At 39.3% G+C, this 22,580-nt stretch overlaps 1 long non-coding RNA gene across 1 annotated transcript; it reads right to left on the bottom strand.

The window, feature by feature from the left end:
• Positions 1-1,836: 1,836 nt before the first annotated feature.
• LOC309542194 lies at positions 1,837-22,252 on the bottom strand. Its single transcript, XR_014224142.1, has 3 exons — positions 22,166-22,252; positions 3,704-3,783; positions 1,837-1,962 (listed from the first exon to the last, which is right to left on the bottom strand). It is a non-coding gene; the product is annotated as an uncharacterized lncRNA (long non-coding RNA).
• Positions 22,253-22,580: the final 328 nt, after the last annotated feature.

Below are 22,580 nucleotides of genomic sequence, written 5' to 3'. Positions count from 1 at the left end.
GAAATTCTCCCCCATCCCTACTGGTAACAGAAATGGGGGGGGAGAGTACAAATAGACTGAAAAGTGTGGCATGTTCCACTTTTGGAATTAATCTGAATATTCTCCTAGTCAAACTAGAATTCAGGTATGGAATGCAGGGCAGGTCAAACCCATTAAATTTCTAAAGGAACAGGAGTCTATCCCTATGTCAGAATACAAATTCATGAAAGATAAAGCTATCTATGGGTACTAGTAATTATGGCTATATTATCTCCACTTCTGAACACCAGGACTATGCACGAGATTCAGCCAAGGTCCAAATCCAAAGCCTGATCAGGCCTATTCAGAAGGATTCAGGCCTTGTTCAAGTCAGGTTGGCACAGCCTCTGATTGCTGCAGCCCAGTTTGAGTGTCCCACCCAAGGCTCTCCTGGTGCCATGCACGAAGGAGGTCCTGGCATAAATGAGAAAAGGGCCGAGAAACTGTGGAAAGGTGAGGCCTATTGGATGGCTGCATCTTCACAGGAGAAGGTTGAGTGCCTTTCCCAGCAGGCCTCTATTCCTTCATGTTCCTGCTCCCTTTGCAGAATCAAATCTACCTTGCATGCATGGGAAGCCACTCACAGAGGTGCAGCAACCAGCACTGTACAGGATCCACCTACTGTTAAATGAGTGGATCCTTTGAAACCCCTTAGCACCATTACCCCCAAATGAATTTGTTTCCTGCTTGGCAGGGGGTTGGACTCGCTGGCCCTTGTGGTCTCTTCCAACTCTATGATTCTATGATTCTATGATTCTATGAATTTGGGGGCAGGTTTGGGGTGAGTAGATCCCAAGGCAGCATATGGTGAATTGGCCTGATCCAGAGACCGAATATTGGGGCCACAGGATGGACTAGGTGCAATGCGTCATAACACATAGACTACATTTTGTAAATTAAGAGCACAATCCTATATATGCCGATTGAATTCAATGGTGCTTGCTCGTAACTCCCAGCTAAGAGTGAAGAGGACTGTAACTTAACACACACACACACGCCTTAAGAGTAACTGCTGCCAGGCAAGGACTATCAACCACATCTCATTTTCTTCCTCTCTTTGTAGCAGGCTGGGGCTGTATATAAACTGTCACATTGAAAAGCACTTTGTTTATATAGATGCTTTGCACAGTGAAAGCTTCCAGATTAAAATTGTAAAGTGCATTTTACCTCTCTGCTAGTCTTAATTTTCTATTATGGAGGCATTCTTTCTGATAACATATCACATAGCCTGTAGAATCTTAGTGTAGGCTTGTCATAATATCTACATTTCCCCCAGGGCTCTTAAGACATATTAAAATCTGCCTTCTTTCTTGACATTACTAATATCTAGAAGTCTGCAGGTTTTGCGTTACATTGAATCTCTTGCCTTTCTAGCAATACACTTAACTGCATTATTTGTCAGAAATACCTTGTGGCACATATTCAGGAAGCCACAGACTGAAATACGAATGCCGGGGCGATCATGAAGCAGTTAAAGTAATGATTGTTCCCATTTTACTGTTTTTCATTGCATTTCAAATGATAATGCCATTCTGCTTGCACCTTTAAAAGGAGGCTGACTGGACACCTGAAAGATTAAAAACAACAGGTGGGACATAAATTCATTAGTCTGTGCTCCATCATTGCCCTAGATTAATAATAGACTTCTCTTACTATAGAATCTCTCATTATTTTTCACTTTTCTCCTGTCCTTCCTTGTCTGTTCTATATGACTATCCCTTTCCTTTTCAACAAGGTTCTTTATTCGCTTTCTATTTTAGTCAACTTTCTATTTGCCTGCAAGTATTACTCCATTATTTCAGAGCATGGCTTTTTGCCCTCCGATTTCTCCATCTCCTTGACTTGGAAAACACACACCTTTTTCACAAATACGGTTTCACATTCTTCATTAGCTCTGCATTTTGCTCCCCTCCTTTCTGTCACTAATCTCCTATGATGTCCTACCTAGATGGAAACACAGACAGGCATATACATAACTATCGGTGTTCCACTCTGCATCTCCACACAACATACACATGTTCTTAATTTAGATGCATGTCTTAATTAAAGGCAGTAATTCAATTACAAGATAACTGCCTTACAGAGAAATAGTGGGGCTGTGCAGTGTGAACTGGGCCTCTTATGCACTGCATTCTTCCCATCACCTGGAAACTAATTAGCAGGACATAATCACATACTTCCTGTTTAGCAAACACACTGGTCTCATAGGAGCAAATGATTTGTATCCTGAATCACTAGCCACTGCTTATTTGTAATTATCATATAAATGAGAGGCTTTGGATGACCTCCTATTCCTCATCCATTTTCTTGGACAATGAAGATGCACTCATTTCACCAGGGTGGGTGGGTGTAGACCTGAGGCAATTTGAATTATTTAGCCCCTTGGAACATTTTTATATTACTCGGAAAGGGCTCTCCTGCTAATATTAGCAAAACTAGTCTAGTAATTTTTAATACTGAGTCACATAAGAATATCGAAAATGAGAACGGGCAATTTATGCAAAGGAAATTTCATAGGTGTCTGCTGGCCTACTGTTAATACATTTTTTTATTTTTATTTTGCAATGTCTTACAGCAGTAAGGGGCATGTTTGAGCAGTAGTTACTTTTCCACAGGCAAGTTAACAATATATGCCTAACTTCCTTTTCCAAACAATTTTGAGGGGGTCAGAAAGATTTGCTTGCAATCTCAGTTCAGGCAGGTCACCGAGTCCAGCATCCGAAGCAGCACAAATTAATGAGGTATCTCTGAATTTTAATAATTTGAGCCCCACAGCCCTGCAAAGTTCATACAGTAGCTGACAGCAAGGCAGCCAGGGAGCAAATCAAAAGGCAGCAGAAACCAGGCATCACACCTCACAAGTGACTGCTGCCGAAGAGGGGAGCACAGGGGTGCCAACACCTCCAGCACAACTGTGATTCCTCATGCCAATTATATATGACAACAAAGGAAAGAGAGAGACCAGCAGGCTTCATCTTCTCAATTGGCCACCTACTGGTAGCCGACTCTGAACACCACAAAATGGAGGACGCCAGAGAGTCTCTTGACCTGTTTGTTACCAAGCTCTGTCACTCAATAGGTTTCCCATATGCATGACTGCATTGTGCCAGACTGCTTTTAGATGGGGTTGCTGGGTCTACAAGGCTCCTGTAAAAAGGTGGAATGAAAGGTGGAAATTCCACCAGGCAGTTTCTCAGAACATCACAGCACTTGGGTGCTCAGGGTGGCCATGGGCCATACTTTATAGGGTACAGTCCTCTATTTTGAAGGGCTATTTTAAGTACAAAAAGAACAATAGGCTCAATTTTTGATGAGCACCTAATATGTACTTTTTCCAATGGCATTCTCCAGTTTTAATATGACTGCTAGCCTTTCAATTTGTCCAATTTTTTAGTTGCTTTAACTTCTACATTTTTAAATTTGAAGTTTATTAGAACATAGTTTATTGTATTTTTTTCATTTGCCATAATGATTATTTAATAGGTAGGATAAGAAGACAGAAAGTCCTCTCAGGGTCTAGACCTATCAACTCTGTCTTAAGTTTAGCTCATAGTTAGCTCCATGAAGTTTGAAGTTTTGACAGTTAATTAGCAAAACATGAGGATGCATCTTATCAATTATCATTTAATAATGCAGAAGCACATGCTATTCTAGATCCTACTGCCCATTCTGCTTTGTCAAATACCTGAGTGAAGTTGCAGGTCCTGAATGAAGATAAATCTCAGCAGAGCTACCAACATTTTTACAGGCCTGCTTCCTGTGCTTCTGTAAAAAGACACAGGATACAGTTATAATGCTGGCAACCTTGTACTTGAACCAAGTTATTGCATGTTTATTCAGAAGTATGTGCACATGGTTCAAATGGGACCAACTTCCAAGGAAATGTCATATGACTGATGCTTTAGGCTTCAAGTAAGTTGTGTGTGCACTTAAGCAAACAGACAAATATGTTTCTGTTCTGTAAGCAATGAAAAAGGCATGTGGACTCATGACCAAATGGGCTTACTGACATGAAACTGGGTATAGGATCGCTACAAAAGGCTGCATTATTTATACACTTGCCTGGAAGCACATCTCACTGAACTCAACAGGTCCTTCTTTTGCAAAGGATTAGATGGTTAATTAATCAACAAATAATCCAGAACCAACTCAATGCAACTTAAAAGGGTAATTCATGTATAAGAGCATGAAGACTTGGGCCTCTGGCTTGTCACACCATTGTAGCTACACAGTCCCTTCTGCTTCCCCCCTTTCTCCCAATTCTCTTTAGGACAACATATTTTTTAAAAATCTGGTTGTCACACATACAGTTAAAGAAATCCTCCAAAATATTCATCTTCTTGGTAACTACTGCCTGAGCTGGATTCAGAACAAAAAACTTAGTCTAATAGTATTTCCTTGTCCATCCACCATCTTTCTAGTAACCTTGAACATAATTCTAGTCATGAGAGTCAGAGTACAGAAACTCTAATGGGACAAACTAGTAACCACATCAACTGCAGTTATAAAGGTACAACACCTTTAAAAGCAATCATTAAAAGTCTGGACATATCGAATCAATTTCTGTACAGTATACTGGAACAAGATCACTCAGAGCCATAAACTAAAGAGAGATAATTTAATGTATATTATTAACCAATGCTGTTTTTGTTAATGTGTTCATTTATTTATTTTACTATTATATATGAAAAGGCCAACTTAAATTACTGGGCAATTTCTAAATCTAGTTAAAACGAGATCGCTATCTGACCACAAGTCATGTAGCCAGAAGATCTAATGCAGCTTATAATTAAGAAAGGGGGGCATGTTGCCAGCCAGATTTAATGGAATTGGATCAAAACCAGAACTCAAAGGCCAATTAACAATTTATGTAATGAAGGAAGAAACATTTCTAGCACTCTGCTGCAGAATGGGAACAGGTCAGAGAACAACAGAACACACTTTCCCTTTTAATTATGTTTACTGATTTTTCTTCTCAAAGGAGAGATGTTGCAACATGCACATTTCCTTTATGTGTGGATACATGTCTGGCTGGCATTGTTAAAGCCCTGTAGAATCTTATTTTTAAAGGTTACAAAAAAGGAAAACTTTAATATAGAAATATACACACACACCCCAAAAAAGCTTGCAATATTTCACAATGAAAACAGAGATATTTGTGCATTTGTAACCCATCCTTATAATACCTTAGGTCCCCTCCCTCAGCATCTTCTACTTACCTACCTTGAGGTGAGATGAGAATTCTTAGAAGACATTTTTTACTAAAAAAGAAGTTCAGATTTTTCCTCTTTTTTGACTCCCCCAAAAGAAGCCCACTCTACAGAATTTCCCTGAATATTCCCCACCACTTTTTGTGGCTGCCACCATTTGTTCTGCCGCAGCGCTCCACCATGTTGCGAAGTCCAGGGCACTGTGGAGAATGCAGAAATGGTCGCTAGGCTACAAACACAGTTGCTGCTGCTGTCATGTGTAACGTAAGAACATAAGAAGAACCTGTTGAATCAAGCCAATGGCCCATCTTAGACAAGCATCCTGAGGCCGGCCAGTTGCCTGTGGAAAACCCACAAGCAATAGCCTTTTCCCCCTCCTGTAGTTTTAAGTAACTGGTATTCAGAAGCATTACTGACTCTGACCATGGGGACAGAACATACCCTAATCATCCATGATTTTGTCTAATCTTCCTTGAAAGCTGCCCAAGTTAGTTGCCATCACTTCCTGCTATAGGAGCGAGCTCCATAGTTTAACTAGACACTTTTATTTGTCCTGCATCTTCCATCATTCAGGTTCATTCGGCGTCTGCAAGTACTAGTGTTATGAAAGAGGGAGAAAAGCTCTTCTTTATCCACTTTCTCTATGCCAGGTAGAATTTTAAATTCTGTCGTGTCACCTCATATTTACCTTTTCTCCAAGCTAGAAAGTCCCAAACGCTGCAACCTTCCCTCATATTCCACACCCATGGTTGTTCTGTTTGCCCTTCAGTGAACCTTTTGCAGCAACACGCTATCATTTTGGAGGTGAGATTACCAGAACTGCACACAGCAAATACGGTCACACCACTGATTTGTATAACAGCATGATGATATCAGCAGTTTTATTTCCAGTTTGTTTCCTAATGGTACCTAGCATGGAATTTGCCTTTTTCATGGCTGCCACACACTGGGTCGACATCTTCATCAAGCTATCTACTGTAAGCCCAAGGTCTCATTCCTGGTCAATGACTGCCAGTTTAGACCCCATGAGTGTATATGTGAAATTAAGATATATATTTTTGCCCCAACATGCATCATGTTACACTTGTTTACACTGAATTGCACTTGTCATTTTCCCACCCATTCACAGAGCTTGGAGAGGCTCTTTCGGAGCTCTTCACCATCTCTTTTTGGTTCAACCCTGAACAATCTAGCATTATGAGCAAACTTGGCCATCTCACTGCTGACTCCTAATTCTATATCATTTATAAACAAGTGTAGTCACAATAAAAGAAAACTAAAAGGTTTGGGGGAGAGGAACAAGAGAGTTATACTACTGTCCATGCTAATGGTGAGCCCCATCTCCCACAAAACTGTTGGAGAATTTGTCCTCCCCCACACAGTTTCTTTACCCAGAGGGAGAGGCACCAACTTTACAAGATGACTGAGGGGCCCTGCCACAATGTCCTGACATCACAAGGAACCAGGAGGTAGAACCAAATGCCCTTTGAACATTGAAGGGGGCTTCCCCCCTTAAAAAATAGCTGGGGGAGAAAACCCCTCGGCCCCTAGGAGCTGGTATCTATGCCCAGAGGCTACTCTGTCACTTAGGGGGCATTACAATACATTACATTACATTATTGTGATGAACTCCATGATATTTGAAGGGGACTATGTGCCTGCAATTCACAAAAGAAACATGCTTCTACGCGTTACAATAATTGCCAGAGCATGTATTTTTAGACACTTTAAAGTACTGCGGTACTATTTTTGTTGCAAGCCACAGAGACATGGTTTGTACCACTTTTCTGAACACCACGTATCTGATTATAATGATATATCCATTTTTAAAGGGGGGAAAGAACAAACAGGAGAATCACTTAAACACATTTGCATTGAATTTTACACTACATGTAAAGAACTAGTGACCTTTCTTTATTGACAGTATTACATGTTTGTTCCTTCATGCTCCATGCTTTCTCCAGAATTTGGACTTGAACAGAAATAAAAGGAATAAAACATGATTGGTCTATGCGTATTATTCTGAACTGAGATCCAGTAGCTTTTTCTGTACAAAATATATCTGTCATTATTTCAAAGCACGTGTTACTAGCATCTTTCATGAGGAATGCCAATAAGTGAAAACCCAACATATAAAGTTATTACACCAGAGTGCAACTTTAAAGCTTGACTTTCACCCAACCAACTTTCACAAGGGCAGGAAAACAATGAATAAACAGGTTGCAATGTGTATGAGCTTTGCAAATAGGGCACAAAAGTAACAATGAATTTTTACTCAAAAATAAGTCTTGCTATGTTCAATGGGGTTTGCTCCAAATTAGGTGTACGTATGGCTGCAGCCTTGCAGTGTAATCCTAAGCATGCCTACTCAAAAGTAAGTCCCACTAAACTCAGTGAGGACTTGTTCTTTGTATGTTTAGGATTGCTTAGTTATTATTTGTCAATTGCCTAATTGTCTGGTGGCAACTGTTATTGCCACGGGGAGTCAAGTGAACAGCTTTCATGAGGTTTGTCACACATGTTGGAAAACAGTAGCATTTTTCTTTTCCTTAATATAAGGATGTCAAGGAAGATCCATTTCCATATATCTGCATCCCCAAGCTTGTGTTTTATTCTCAGTGCCTTCTGGATATGCTCAGCATAGGAGCATGTGTGTGCTATGCAGGGTGTCTAAGCTTGGCCTCCCTTCAGCTTGGTTAATTACAAGAGGTTAAGCAGATACTTAGCATTCTGTCCCTCATAATTATCTGGTGTATGAATCCAAGCTTAGTGCTCATTATTGCCAATGTACTTGAAAATGTACTCTGTTGTCCTCAGATAGATTTCAACAGAGGAAGAATCTTCCATCAGGGACTTTCAAGTGATCTAGGAAATGATGATCTTCACAAAAAGGCCGTAGAGGAAAGGACCACCCTCCATTTTAGGCCGCTCAGAAATCACTATCCACCAACACTCCTAGGCCACCAACGGGTAAACAAGTGTCCTCTCTGTTCCTCATGCTACCTTGGTAATACTGTGCACTTAAGGTCATTGACCATTCTATCCACATTCCAAACACCAGCATATTAACTAATGCCATGTACACGATCACTTGCCATCAATGCCCTTCAGGAGTTTTCATCAGCCAAACAAGAAAGTCACTCTGAACAAGAATAAACGGGCAGTAATCTGACTTTCAGAATAGAAATGTACAGACACGAGTCAGGGAACATTTTCAATCTCCCCAAACATTCCCTTTCTGACCTCAAGGTCATTCTACTTAACAAGACCATTTCAGAGGGCAATTGGAATTCATTCCAGTATTCGATTTTATTTCCCAGGGTTTTTAACAAGGATTATGGGTTATATTTTATCACTAGAAAAACAAGAGTTTTCTATTTTAAGTATAATCTGATAACATTCTTTCTATGTTTAGTGCTTCAGCACCAATTCACATTATCTATGGTTTTCACTTTGTTAACTTGGGCTGTTCTTCACTGTACCTCCTCAACCCCACATGTATAGACATCTCTTTCATTCCATTTCACTCATGTGATGAAGCAAGAAGTTGCCTATGAACATCCATGCCGCAATGTATCAATCTGAAGACTTTGTGTCTTTTAATACCTGTGCAATCACCACAGGAGAATCTCAGTTTCTGTTGCTTTACAATAAGGAGGGCTTGAACAACCTGACCGAATTTCAAAAGACCAATATGAGTCAGAGAAGTTGGAATAAACCCTTGTTCATTTACCTTTCCTCTCTATTATTTAGGCTACCTGGGTCCGATCAGATAGGTATCTGCCAAACTAAACACAAACTAACTCAGAGAAGGCCTGAGAAGTGGTTTTTAACCCTTCCTGCAGCTTATGGATTGAGAATAGGTAATGTTTTCGATGTATGTGTAATAAATCAGGTATTAATTACAGACAAAGGCAGATATATTTCTCAGCTCTCTTCCAAGTAGAACAAGCATCATTAGTGCACTTAGGGCATTTGAAACACATCCAAACATGTTAATGTGTTTTAAGCTGATAAAGTGTGCACCAGTGGTTGTGGTGCTGAGCCTGCAATAAATGCTAGGTATATGCGGAGGAGGAGGAGGGGAAGAAGAATGAGGGGCAGGAGGAGAGAGAGGAGTCTTTCACTACCATGGCTGGTTTTGAGCAATTATTTACCCCTTCTGCTGAGAAGTACTAATACATTTGGATAATTATTTTATTTTATTTTATTTTATTTATTTTATATACATACATACATACATACATAGCCCGCCCATCTGGCTGGGTTGCCTTGGCCACTAGCAGTAATGATCCTGAGGGAGTAAGGACAACTGACCCCAGCACTCTGGAGAACATGAACTTGTGGGCTTCTTGAATCAATGGCCGCTTCAGAAAATAGTAGATCGATTCCTAACAAGGTCGCAATTCTTATTGTTTTTAATTTGATTGCTGAAGTACTGTAGCTTGGAGCGTGAGAATCCATCCTTCTGGTTTTTACGTCATGCTGCTCAAAAAGTCAATTTTGCCAGCTGAGCAACAACCACATGTTCTTGGTAACTCAACTTCCTGCACTTGTGGTAATATTGGGCAAAATCCAAAGTGAGCAGAACATCATTTGATCTGGCCAAGGCATATGCTAGTTAAGAGAAGCAGAGGCAATTTTCACAGAGTCCCCTTCCTTTTGCAGCCTCCCGCACTTCAAATAGCCTGGAAGATGGCACAGTGGGCTTCAGGGCAAAGTTGAGGAAAATGGCTCCCCTTCTCTTATGTGTTCAGACTCTTACACTAGATCAAAAGTCATTCAACAAGGAGAATAGTAGCACTGGATTTCACCCAATATTTTCAGGGTGTGGAACTTAGCAACAGTGGCCTTTAAAACAGCAATAACCACAACACACAGTTAATGATTTTTGCCCTGGAAAGTCACATAACAACTAACTTTCAAGATAAATTATTTCTAATTATAGAAGAGACTCATTTTCAAACCTGAGTCGCTGAATCCAGTCATATGAAATGCACTCCGGAATGCATATTTCAGGCATTTCCAAAATGCAGCCAAATGGTTTCTTCCAATATTAAAATAATACATCATTGTTAAGTGACTATTAGGTACCACAGATTTACAGCACAATTCATTGAGGCCTTAAGCAGCAAAATGATGTAATCAATGGACAAATTCTCACATTCCTACTAATACTAAATAACGTCCTCAATTTCCTAAAATAGAGAAAACAGCTGCAGATGGTCTTGAAGGCAAGTCTAGTAAAAGCTTCTACAATCACTCCAGCCTAGTGAAAACAGTCATTAAAAAGCAAAACAACCCGAATGCAGGCAAAGAGTAGACAACACAATGCTCCTTAGATATGCAAATGGTTTAATTCAAACCCACCCAACAAAATAAATTAAAAACAGGGGAAAGCCAATTGGACCAAATTCTAGAACAAGTTTTATTATTCTTGAATCAGAGTCAGGATTTTTCAATAGTAAGGGAAAACACACACACACCCAAAAATCTTTATTCATCTTTCTGCAGAGGAACGTAAATCAACAGCAAATGTGTTAATGCACACATGACTGAATGTGGCATCATTCTATTAATTACACATATACCATTATAACTCCTTGTTCTGGAGTCTGATGTGGCTTTTCAAGCAATTATTTTGGGTCCCCTATGAGCCACCATGGAAAAGATCACAAAGGATGTTTAATTTATTTTTTCATAAGATGACTTTAATGCTCACAAAGAGGTGGGTTGCTATGTAATGCAGGGGTGGCTAAGCTTTTCTGCCCCAAGGGCCACATTCGTTCTCTGCCAACTCTCCAGGGTCCACATGTCAGTGGTGGGTGTGACCACCCCACACTCATACATGCACACACATTTGACATACATGCAGATAAGCTGAGAAGGACACATTATTGCACCTCCATGCTCATTAAAAGACTGATTTGATTACCAAGGAAGCGGTGATTTGCATCCCCATCAGAATGCTGGGATTTAGATGTCTCTGACTCCCCCAGTGCTATGTCTATGTTTAAAAAAAAAATTATTGTGCTGCCAACATCAAATTCAATGGGGCTTTATGTTGAGGCATGGGCATATCAATACCTAATAGTTTCCTCAGAGTTTGCAAGCATACCCCACACTGTCCTCAGCAAGATAATCCTCTCTATAATTGCAAAGTACATTTTAAATACACACACAAAATAATCTGATGCCATCATGATGTGGGATTCCTCATCTCTATTAGTAGAAGCCAATGTTCCAACTCACGTCAGGGGCTTAAAAATTGGCCTACACAGGATTGCAATTTTTGGCTATGCAAATCAGCATGGCACACCTAATGTAGAGAGTAACTCCATCTTGAATAAGCCTTCCTTAGGCATGCTTTCAAAGCAAAAGCAAAAACAAGCAAACACGAAAATACTGGAAATATCCAACAGTGTCAGTATACACATGAGATTTATGAATGACTTGGAAGGTTCTCACAACTGCAGCTTTTCCACACCTGTAATCCCACTGGCCCACAGAACCCCTCTCACAGTCCACTGTTATGTAACTATAGGATCAGCTCTTCCCTTCATCGCTACTCTTGCTCAACAATAGCTGCAGGCAATGCTGGAAAATCAAAAACCCATTCTGTGTTAGAGGAAGAGGGCAATTCCAAGTCAGCCTTGTTTTTATCATGTCAGGAAAGGATGTAAAACTGCAGGGCTTAAAGGACCTGATGATGAGGTATATCCAACCCGCCTGCAACGAGAAAGGCTTCTTGAAACATAAACTGTTCCAGGAAATGTAACCCATATCATCCGATATACAGATCTGCACACAGACAGCTGTTACAGGTCAATAAATAGCTATGCTAAAGAGGATAGCTGGGTGGGGAATCTCTGTTTAACTACTCAAACAAATATAGATGCATCAAGAAAGCATCAGAACACCTTTTCAGCCACTCTGTTATCCAATAAGAAGAAGCAATTCCTTCTTGAACATAGACATGACCTTAGGAAATCCCTTAGCAATCCAGAAAAATTCAATTAATTAAACAGCTGCAGTTTCTTAGTGGTTTCAAACAATTCCATCTTCATTAATATTCAACCTCCAGTTGGGTGCCACATACATACATACAGTAAGAATCTCCTATCAACAATCATGCACATAAGATAAGCTTGATGTTACTTTCAGTTGTCTTTTAAAAATAAGAATGAAGGCATATAGGCAGACAGAGGAAGACTGTATCCTAATCCATCAATATTTACACTGCCCATTGTATAAACACACAAAACCCACTAAGTTCAGTTATCCTTTTACTCCTAAGTACAAATGTTTGAAGGAAAATATTGGTTTAATTACTTAATTAACCTACATCCATGTGGGTGTTATTTAAGTCCATTTATTTCAATAGGTCTTATCTGATTATGACTAAGCTAAGTATCACCCCACAATTCCTACAAGAGTGTCTCATTTGGAGGAAATTTCTCTCTGCTATATTAGTACTTCCACAAGCAGAAGATCAGGTGATTTTTCTTTTCTTTAAAGCTGCACTTTACTATTTGTACAGACTCATTTTCTCACATTTCCCAATTTCTTTCACAACAGCTTAAACAGAGACCTTTTAAAAACACTCCTTAAAGTTTAAATGCCGAATTTAGAGAATATGTACACCGCTTCTTTACAACGATGTTTCACACTATTCAGAAGCTTTCCCTTTGCACTCAATAATTAAAATCTAACAGTAACAACAAATTAGAAAGGTTAGCATTACCATTTTTGCACTGCAATGAGATTCTCACACAATTACTGCTTCCTCCCCAGTTAAGAACAAGGAATTGAAACATTGCTATAACAACAACGATTAAGACACAAGAAAAAGAAGAAAAAGTAAGACACTGTCTTTGAAATGCTTCTTGCCTGGAAACTGACCTTTTCAAGTTTGTTCCAATAGCATTTTACCAGCTCCTAATTATGGTTCAATATTCTTCCTTTACTACCAGCGCATGAATAATACTAATAATAAAAGAAGCCAACAGCTATCAGAGCTGATTTAGAAATTCAGATTCTTAACTGTAGCAATGGAGATGGTTTTTAAAAAGGCAGAATGCCAGTCATGGGATCTTACTAGACTATTAGTAAAGCACTGACCGCAGCAGGACAGCAAATTGATCAACAATGCAAAAAGCTGACAAAGAAAGTCACACCGAAAGCTATGCACTACTTTGCAGTTTGTGGGGCTTTTGTTATGAAATTTTGCTGCCTAACTGAATTTCACCTCTGATTGTTAGAGGAAAATTCTAGATTTTCTTTCAAGGTCCAGCTAGCCATTAAAAGAGAAAGACAGAGAGTCCTTTTTTCACCATTCAGAAAACCTTCATTTCAAAGACCAATAGTAACAGCCCTCCTCAGAGATAGGACCTTCTGTACAAAGAATAGCTACAGGGAGAGAATGTACACTTTTTCTTCTTTTGTTTTTAAAGAAAGAGAGAAAGAAAAGTGGATATAGAAGAAAAGGTTTCAGCTTTCATTGGGTAGTTGTTATAACAGTGCTCATTACCAGCTTTTCTAAGTTGCTATTTTTAACTTGATAACTCCAAGGATGCTCATAATATAGCGGTGAAAATTAAAATTCTCAGCTAGTGCTAATTGCCTTTCCTTTACGTGCATAAAACCTGTGTAAATCCCAGAATTAGATTTTAGCCCATCATGATGTTTTCCCATTTAAGCCACCTTCAAAATGCTCAATTATGCAAAGGCAAGTTGCAATGTTTTTAATTTATTAATGGTCTTGCTGTCGGCATATGATAGTATCAGCAATACCAAAGGCACTTTTGTTCCTCTTACTAATCAGAGGTTGGGGACTATAAAAATAATCATGTTTTCAGCACTGTCATAAAATGTGGAATAAACTTGACGAGGCATGTGACTTTCAGCATGCTTGCTGGGGGAATCGGCTGGAAGGCTCTGGAAAACAGAGCGTTAGCTATGATGGTTCTTATAAATCAAATATTGGTATTTAGTACATTTGCCTGCTTAAGCAGAAATGGGAACAAACAAGCAATTCATAGCAGGAAACAGATGCTAGGATGTCAGCATGTAAATTATATTAAGATCTGGAGTAATTCCACAACTAACGGTTTACTGAGGCATTGGTGTAAATAGCTTTTAATTTATAATACATCTACAACAATGAAAACACGCTGCGTGAAACATAACCCTCATTGGACATAATAGAGAAATACGTTCTTAAAATACAAAGTATCGTTGTATATAGATAAAGATTCATAGATGTATTAAAGAGATTGCATTCTTACTTTATCTATCATTAATAAAGAACTACCAACAATTCAATCATGCTCCAAACAAGCTAGAAAAACTAAACTTCCCAGGAAGAACAAGAGAAAATATGAAGACACTTGTTTATAGTAGAGGAAGTAAAGAAACGGCACCAAACTTTAATTATCATGTGATTTTTTCAGGGCTATTGAACACAATCTGGAAAAGGATTTGAGTTTTCCAGAAACTGTGGGTTGCTTACTACCCTTTCATTTCAGGAAAATAATTGATTTCCAGGTGTTCCGTTAGAGTCACACTGCAGTATGGAAAAGGGTTCCAGCTTCTGTGGATAAGGCAAAAGATTTTTGGATTTTCAAATACTCACAATATACCTCCCATATTCAAACCATTTACAACAGCCTTTCCACTAAAATATCCCATTCAGAGAGTTTCTTATCTGCAATAGCTGTTTCATTTTCCAAAAATGAAATTGCATGTAATTAGTGTTCAAAACATTCCAAGCATTTAAAACAACTTACATCATTATTCCACAAACAATAAACAGACAACAAGTTATGTATATGTATTGCTATGTTGCTTTTTCAATTTGATGCACCCAATCTGCTGCATTCCTATATCCTGTACACCTGGTCAAAAAACACCTCTCCAAAGCTCCTGTTTGCATAGGCATGTAGGCTTCCCTCAAAATGCAAACATATTTGGAGATGCAATTTTTGTCAGGATTGTGGTATGGAGGCCCTGAAATTGTGCAGGTTTTTCCATGGCTGCAATTTACATAACAAAAAAGATGCACGTTCATATCAGGTCCAGTTTGGCCCTGATACATTCTTCACAGTGGCAGCAAACCAGGTAATAAATCACTCTATATTAGTAGTGCTACATATATTTGCTACAAGTGACGTGGGTGGCGCTGTGGGTTAAACCACAGAGCCTAGGACTTGCCGATCAGAAGGTTGGGGGTTCGAACCCCCGCGATGGGGTGAGCTCCTGTTGCTCAGTCCCTGCTCCTGCCAACCTAGCAGTTTGAAAGCACGTCAAAGTGCAAGTAGATAAGTAGGTACCGCTCTGGCAGGAAGGTAAACGGCGTTTCTGTGCGCTGCTCTGGTTCACCAGAAGCAGCTTAGTCATGCTGGCCACATGACCCGGAAGCTGTACGCTGGCTCCCTCAGCCAATAAAGCGAGATGAGCACAGCAACCCCAGAGTCGGCCACAACTGGACCTAATGGTCAGGGATCTCTTTACCTTTACCTACATTTGCCACGAGGAGACTCTTTTTGACACATGCAACATGTGCACGAAGTCTAACCTGTGAGGGATTCCAGGAATAAGTGTAGGTCTTGCATTGAAATTACATATCGAAAGCCATTACCAGGATGCGTCATTAACTCTTTTGATTCACTGAGTACTGATTTGGTTTTCTTAATCAAATCTTTTCAGACTTGACTTCCTTAGGTACTTCCCACACACCTTCCATAACCCTTTTAAAAATACATTTCGTGTAATTTTTGAGGGTTCTTTGGGATGGGTGACTGTCAAGTTATGTTGCAGTTATAGATTCATACTTTGACATTATAGTATTAGTTTGTGTCAATTTATGGTGGTTTATTATATATGGTTTTTGCTTTTCTATACATTTTGACTCAAGATTCTATATATGAAAACTGGTATTTCTCAATGTCATGGGGGAGGGGATACAAAAATCTCTTCATCCGTGATAGATTTATGAAGAGAACTATTGCTCCATTATTTCTTCCTGACATATCTCAAGATTATTGAATGTGCTGGCTTCGAGGCTTGATATTCCAACTTTATAAGAAGCTTATAATCTTGGATGTCCAGGTTTTATAAGCAACTCCCAAGTCAGCTGCCTCCCATCTTTAGATTATTGCACTGATAGCCTGTTTTAATGGGGTGGGGAGAATATGTTTTATTACTTGCACTATATATCACTATATATTGTGAGAAATCACTATATGTGAGGAACTTATACTTGAAAAATGTCCTGCCTCTTCACGCTCAGCATAGCAAAATATGATAGATGGTTTCCAAAAACATCATTCCTTGGAATTTGCTACCTGTACATTGTATTCTCCATGTCAAGAATGCACTAGTCAGACCTCATCTAGAGTATTCTGTCCGGCTATCTGGGCACTGTTTTAAGAAGGATCTAAACAAACTCGAACAAGTTCAGAGAAGAACAGCAAAGATTGCCAGCGATATGGAAAATAGGTTCTAAAGGCTGTTTAGCTTGGTGAAGAGAAGACCGAAAGGGGACATGATAGTACTCTGAATGATAGTACTCTGAAGGGCTGTCACACAGATGAGGTCAAATCCCTGTTCTCTGCCGCCTCAGAGGGCAGGATTACAGCTAATGGGCTAAACTTGCAGAAAAGTAGATTTAAGTTCAGCATTCTTTATTTCTACTTACGGTATTTGTTTTAAACTCTTTGTAGGCTGCCTTTTCAGGCAATGCTTGTCAAAGGCAGCCCAAACCAATAAAAATACAAATATGAAACCATCAAGTCCACTCCCTCCCACCAAAATAAAATGCAGTAAAAACATACTTGGTCAATTAAAACATTTCCCACCACAACACTAGTATCCATGGTGCAGCCAATAAAATATCGACCAAGAAAAAAGTTTCTATAGAGCCTTCCAAAACCCTGCTATAGATCCACTGGCAGGGAGTGGCTCTGTGAGGGGAATGGGGTTTCCTAACAACTCTCAGCATCCTTAGCAAGCTGCAGGCCTCAAGATCCTTGGGGAAAGCTTTGAGTCTTTGACTGTTTAAAGCAGTATGATACAGCTTTCTGCAAATGAATTTTTATTGTTTTCCTTACATATTCTTTTCCAACAAATTGTAATAGCGCCATACATTTCCTTTGACTCTGCCAAGTCACAACCCCCCTCCCTCCCCACAACTGGTATATTTATCCTCTTTCCATCACACACATCATTCTCAAGTTAGTACTATTGTACATTGGAGGTATTATGTCAATCCTGCTAGTGTCTTGACCTCTTTACAATTCTTCTTTAAGTATTCAATAAATTTACTCCAGTTATTTTGGTATCTTTGATCTCCCTGGTCCCGGATCCTCCCTGACAGTTTGGCAAGTTCTGCATATTCTGTCAACTTCGCCTGCCACTCCTGTATAGTTGGTATATCTTGTACTTTCCATCTTTGGGCCAGAAGGGTCCTCGCGGCAGCTGTAGCATACATGAACAAATTTTGATCTTCTATTTTAATTTCTGTTCCTATTAAGCCTAATAGACACGCCTCTGGTCTTTTGGGAAAAGTATATCTAAATATTTTTTTGAGTTCATTATAAATTGCTTCCCAAAATTTTTTTACCTTATCGCAAGTCCACCACATATGGAAATAATCCCCATCTGCCTTTTTACATTTCCAACACTTTCTTTCTTTTTTCCTATACATTTTAGCTAATTTTACTGGCGTCAAATGCCATCTATACATCATTTTTAACAAGTTTTCCTTCAACGCCATGCATCCTGTGAATCTCGAACCCTCCTTCCATAATCTTTTCCACGCATCCAATTCAATGTTATGCCCAATATCAATTGCCCATTTTATCATTGATTCCTTTACTTCTTCATCTTTTGTATACCATTCTAGCAATAAGCTATACATTCTTGATAAAGTTTTATCTTTACAGTCTATTAACTCGATTTGGAATTTCGATTTTTTATCTTCGAACCCATTTCTTTTTTTGTCTTCCTTTAATAGATCACTAATCTGATGGTATTGCAGCCACCCTGTTAACCTCTTTTCAATTTGGTCGTATGGTTTGAGCTTTATCCCTTGGGCTGTTTTCCTAGTAATATCCTCATATGTTATTCTTTCCCCTTCCATGTTTGCTTTTTTTGTTGTCAACACCTCAATTGGTGATATCCACCACGGTGTCTTTCTTTCCAGGAGGTTTTTATTCCGATCCCATACTTCATATAAAGATTTCCTAATCACATGGTTTAGAAAACCTTTATGTACCTTTACTTTGTTATACCATAGGTACGAATGCCAACCATGTCTATTATCATGGCCCTCTAAATCTAATAGGTCGGTGTTTTCTAAGGTCAGCCAGTCTTTTAACCATACCAAGCACGATGCTTCATAATATAAACTCAGGTCTGGTAAATCAAAGCCTCCTCTCTCTTTCTTATCTACTAGTATCTTCATTTTTATCCTTGGCCTTTTCCCCTGCCAAACAAACTTCGCTAAGTTTTTTTGCCAATCCTTAAATTGTCTTATTCCTTTTACCACTGGTATTGCTTGAAATAAAAATAGCAGTCTAGGTAATATATTCATTTTTATCACAGAGATTCTGCCTAATAATGACAATTTTAGTCTACTCCATATATCCATATCTTTCTTAATTTCTTTCCATACCACCTCATAGTTGTCCTTGTATAGGTTTATATTTTTTGTTGTCATCCAAATTCCTAAATATTTTATTTTTTTAGCTATCGCGATTCCTGAGTCTGCTTGTAATTCTTCCATCTCTTCTTTCTTCAAATTTTTCGCTAGCATTTTCGTCTTATTTTTGTTAAGTTTAAACCCTGATACCTTCCCAAACTCTTCCATTCTTTTTATTGCCTCTTTCACACTTTGTCTTGGTTCTTCCAACGTTAAAACTAGATCATCTGCGAAGGCTCTTAACTTAAATTCTTTTCGTCCCACCTTAATGCCTCTGACTTCTGATGATTCTCTTAGCTTCTTATTCAAGACCTCTAGAACTGTAATAAATAGCAAGGGAGACAAAGGGCATCCCTGCCTAGTACCTTTAGTTATCTCAAAGTTATCTGATATGTTGTTGTTAATTATTAACTTTGCTTTTTGGTCCGAATAAATCGTGCCAATACCTCTCAAAAAATTTTCACCAATTCCTAGTACTTTTAAGTTTTCTTTCATGAAATGCCAGGAAACATTATCAAACGCTTTTTCCGCGTCTATAAACAATAATACTGCCTGTTTCTCATCTCTGACTTCAAGGTATTCAATTATATTTATCAGGTTTCTTACGTTGTCCCTTAGTTGCCTCCCCGGCAGAAAGCCTGTTTGGTCCTTGTGTATCACCTTATTTAACACCATTTTTAGTCTATTCGCTAGTATATCCGCAAATAGCTTATAGTCGTTATTCAATAACGAAATTGGTCTGAAATTTTTTACATCTAATATATCCCCCTCTTTCTTCGGGATCAGTGTAATATAAGCTTCTTTCCAGGTGTTTGGCATCCTTCCTTCTCTTAAAACTTTATTCATTACTTCACTTAAAACAGGTGTCAGGTATTGCGATAGTGTTTTGTAATACTTTGCTGTATGATACAGCTTTAAATGTATGGTGCAGATGGAGCCATTGTCTCTCGCAGGGCTATCGTGTGAATTAGCTGGGTGGGTAAATACAAAGAGTAAAAATAAATGGTTGTAGGCAATGCTTTTGAATTATGGTGCTGGAGGAGACTCTTGAGAGTCCCATGGACTGCAAGAAGATCAAACCTATCCATTCTGAAGGAAATCAGCCCTGAGTGCTCACTGGAAGGACAGATCCTGAAGCTGAGGCTCCAATACTTTGGCCACCTCATGAGAAGAGAAGACTCCCTGGAAAAGACCCTGATGTTGGGAAAGATGGAGGGCACAAGGAGAAGGGGACGACAGAGGACGAGATGGTTGGACAGTGTTCTCGAAGCTACAAACATGAGTCTGACCAAACTGTGGGGGGCAGTGGAAGACAGGAGTGCCTGGCGTGCTCTGGTCCATGGGGTCACGAAGAGTCGGGCACGACTAAACGACTAAACAACAACAACAAGGCAATGCTATGTACACATAGATCCACTGCTGCAACAGGACTTGTGTTTCCTCTCCTCCCCCCTCCTCATACACCCCAAATCTACCCTAGATGATCCCCCAAACTCCCGGGACCTGATTTGAACAAGGAAACAGGTGAGGAAGAGGAAGTCTCATTGTGCACATGGAAGTTCACTGCATCAGCAGAGCTGAATTGTTAAATACAGCCCAAAGAGTGATATCGTCAGCATTTAGGCAGAATTTTAAAGGTTTTAAAGGTTCACCCAGGCATTTGATGGCTAAAATATACTGTTTCTAGGAAAGTTGAAATTGTTTAACTATGAATATAGGATATTTGATTGTTGTTGCTTTCTTGAAAATATATTTTGTACTGGTTTGCTGTTTTATTGTTTGATACCCTGGGCGTGTTTGGGAGGAAGGGTGGGATAGAAAATTAAGAAATAAATAATATAAACAGCAAGCCCAGGTATTATATCCTATTCTTCCTCCACACACACACACACACACACACACTATTACTGCCATAAAGGTAGCCTATCATTTTTTTCTTGTTTATTATGAATAATGGTGAAGTTTGGAAACTGCCTGGTTTTCTCAGGTAGACAAACCAATAAAAACCCTCCAAACTCTACCTAAACAACATATACCAAAGCAAAAATTGCCTTTTTCCACACACGCAAATATTTTAAAAGAACCAAATAGGAAGAAGGAAGGAAATGGTGAGTCCCAACTACTGCTCACAATACCCATTATATTGCTAGAAAACATTCAATTATCACCATGATTGAAAGCAGCAGGGAAAACCGGGACTTGGCTATGATACATCAGAACAAAAAATGACTGCAATGCAGCTTGAATTCAGCTCTGTGGTAGCATCTCTGCTGCACCATCCTTGACTCTTGAGCGAATGTCTTTGCCTGTTTAGTTTAGACTGACTATACCAGAAGGGATGTAATAAGCTGCTGGGATAATATAATAATAGGTTTGCAATCTCTTTGCCACCACTGAGAATCCAGGGGCAAAGCGACTCTTCATTTTTGACAGAGCCTGTGGACAGAAATCTTTCAGTGACCAGTGGGGAACAAAATAATGAAACTTTCAATAAACTCTGAAGGAAACTCTGGATGAAGAATCTGGATAATTTTGTTGAAGCACTTTATAAATAGGTTAATGGTGGCTTCACTTGTTCCACCTTAACAGCTGGCTTTAGGTTTATATCCTATTAATTTTCACATGAACTCACATGTCCCCCAGAGATAAGTTCTACCTGGATGTTGAATATATCATCTCCCCAATTCCAAGGTACTAAAGCTAACAGGAACTCCAAGGCAAATTGTTTCCCCTAGCCCCCACAAGGGCCACTGAAGGCCAATTCCTCTGTGAGAAAGAACCAAAAGAAGCAGTAAATACACCATCACACACCTTCGCCTGATTCATCTGGTCTGTATCCCACACTCACACCACCACAGTGATTATATAAAACCAACTGTCCTATGAAATAAAAAGAAGCAGAGTTCAGCTGATCTGCCCCACGCCTGGTCATGTGAGGCCAATTACCTCGTGTGAGAGAACCAGGAAAAAGAGAACATGTCTTCTTCTGGTTCAACTGGATTGACTACCCCTTTCCCTCACCCCTCATGTAATCAGACAAATTGCTTTGTAGCCAGTCATCCATCAAGCAAAGCTCAGCACAGCAAAGCTGAAGCAATGGAAAAGACATAAACACACAAAGGAATGTGAGGGGATATCTCATTCAGTAAATCTCATTCAGTCCACCAGGTGAACATTCCTCTGAGCCATCACCAACCAATGATACTCTTGAGAAGGCAAACTTCATAGAGTATACCTGGCTATGGTGATATAGTATGAAGTTGCCCTTTACATCTTCTCTTAAGACAGCTGGGAATAATAGCCGGCTGAAGGAAGTCAGTCTATAAAAAGAAGTAACAATGGAGAATTAATTGGTCTAGGCATACTTGTTCAGTGTTGCTATGGTTGTTGCTTCTTATTTTAGAATAAAGTCTTTGTGATCTACGTCTGCTGTGATTCTTGGACATAGCACTAGCACAAAGCTGAACTATGGTTTCAAAAGAGAATTAGACAAATTCAAAGATGATCAAGCTATCAATGGTTATTTGCCTATAAGCTGCCTCTAGAATCTACTTTTCTACATAGTACACAATAGAACTAATGGGGTTCACTGCCACAATATGTGATGATAGCCACTAACTTCTACTACTTTGAAAGTGGATCAAATACAC

Source organism: Podarcis vaucheri, assembly GCF_965113315.1.
Source record: "Podarcis vaucheri genome assembly, chromosome: 10".
In the NCBI taxonomy this organism is placed as follows: domain Eukaryota; kingdom Metazoa; phylum Chordata; class Lepidosauria; order Squamata; family Lacertidae; genus Podarcis; species Podarcis vaucheri.
This window is presented reverse-complemented; position numbering and strand designations above follow the sequence as displayed.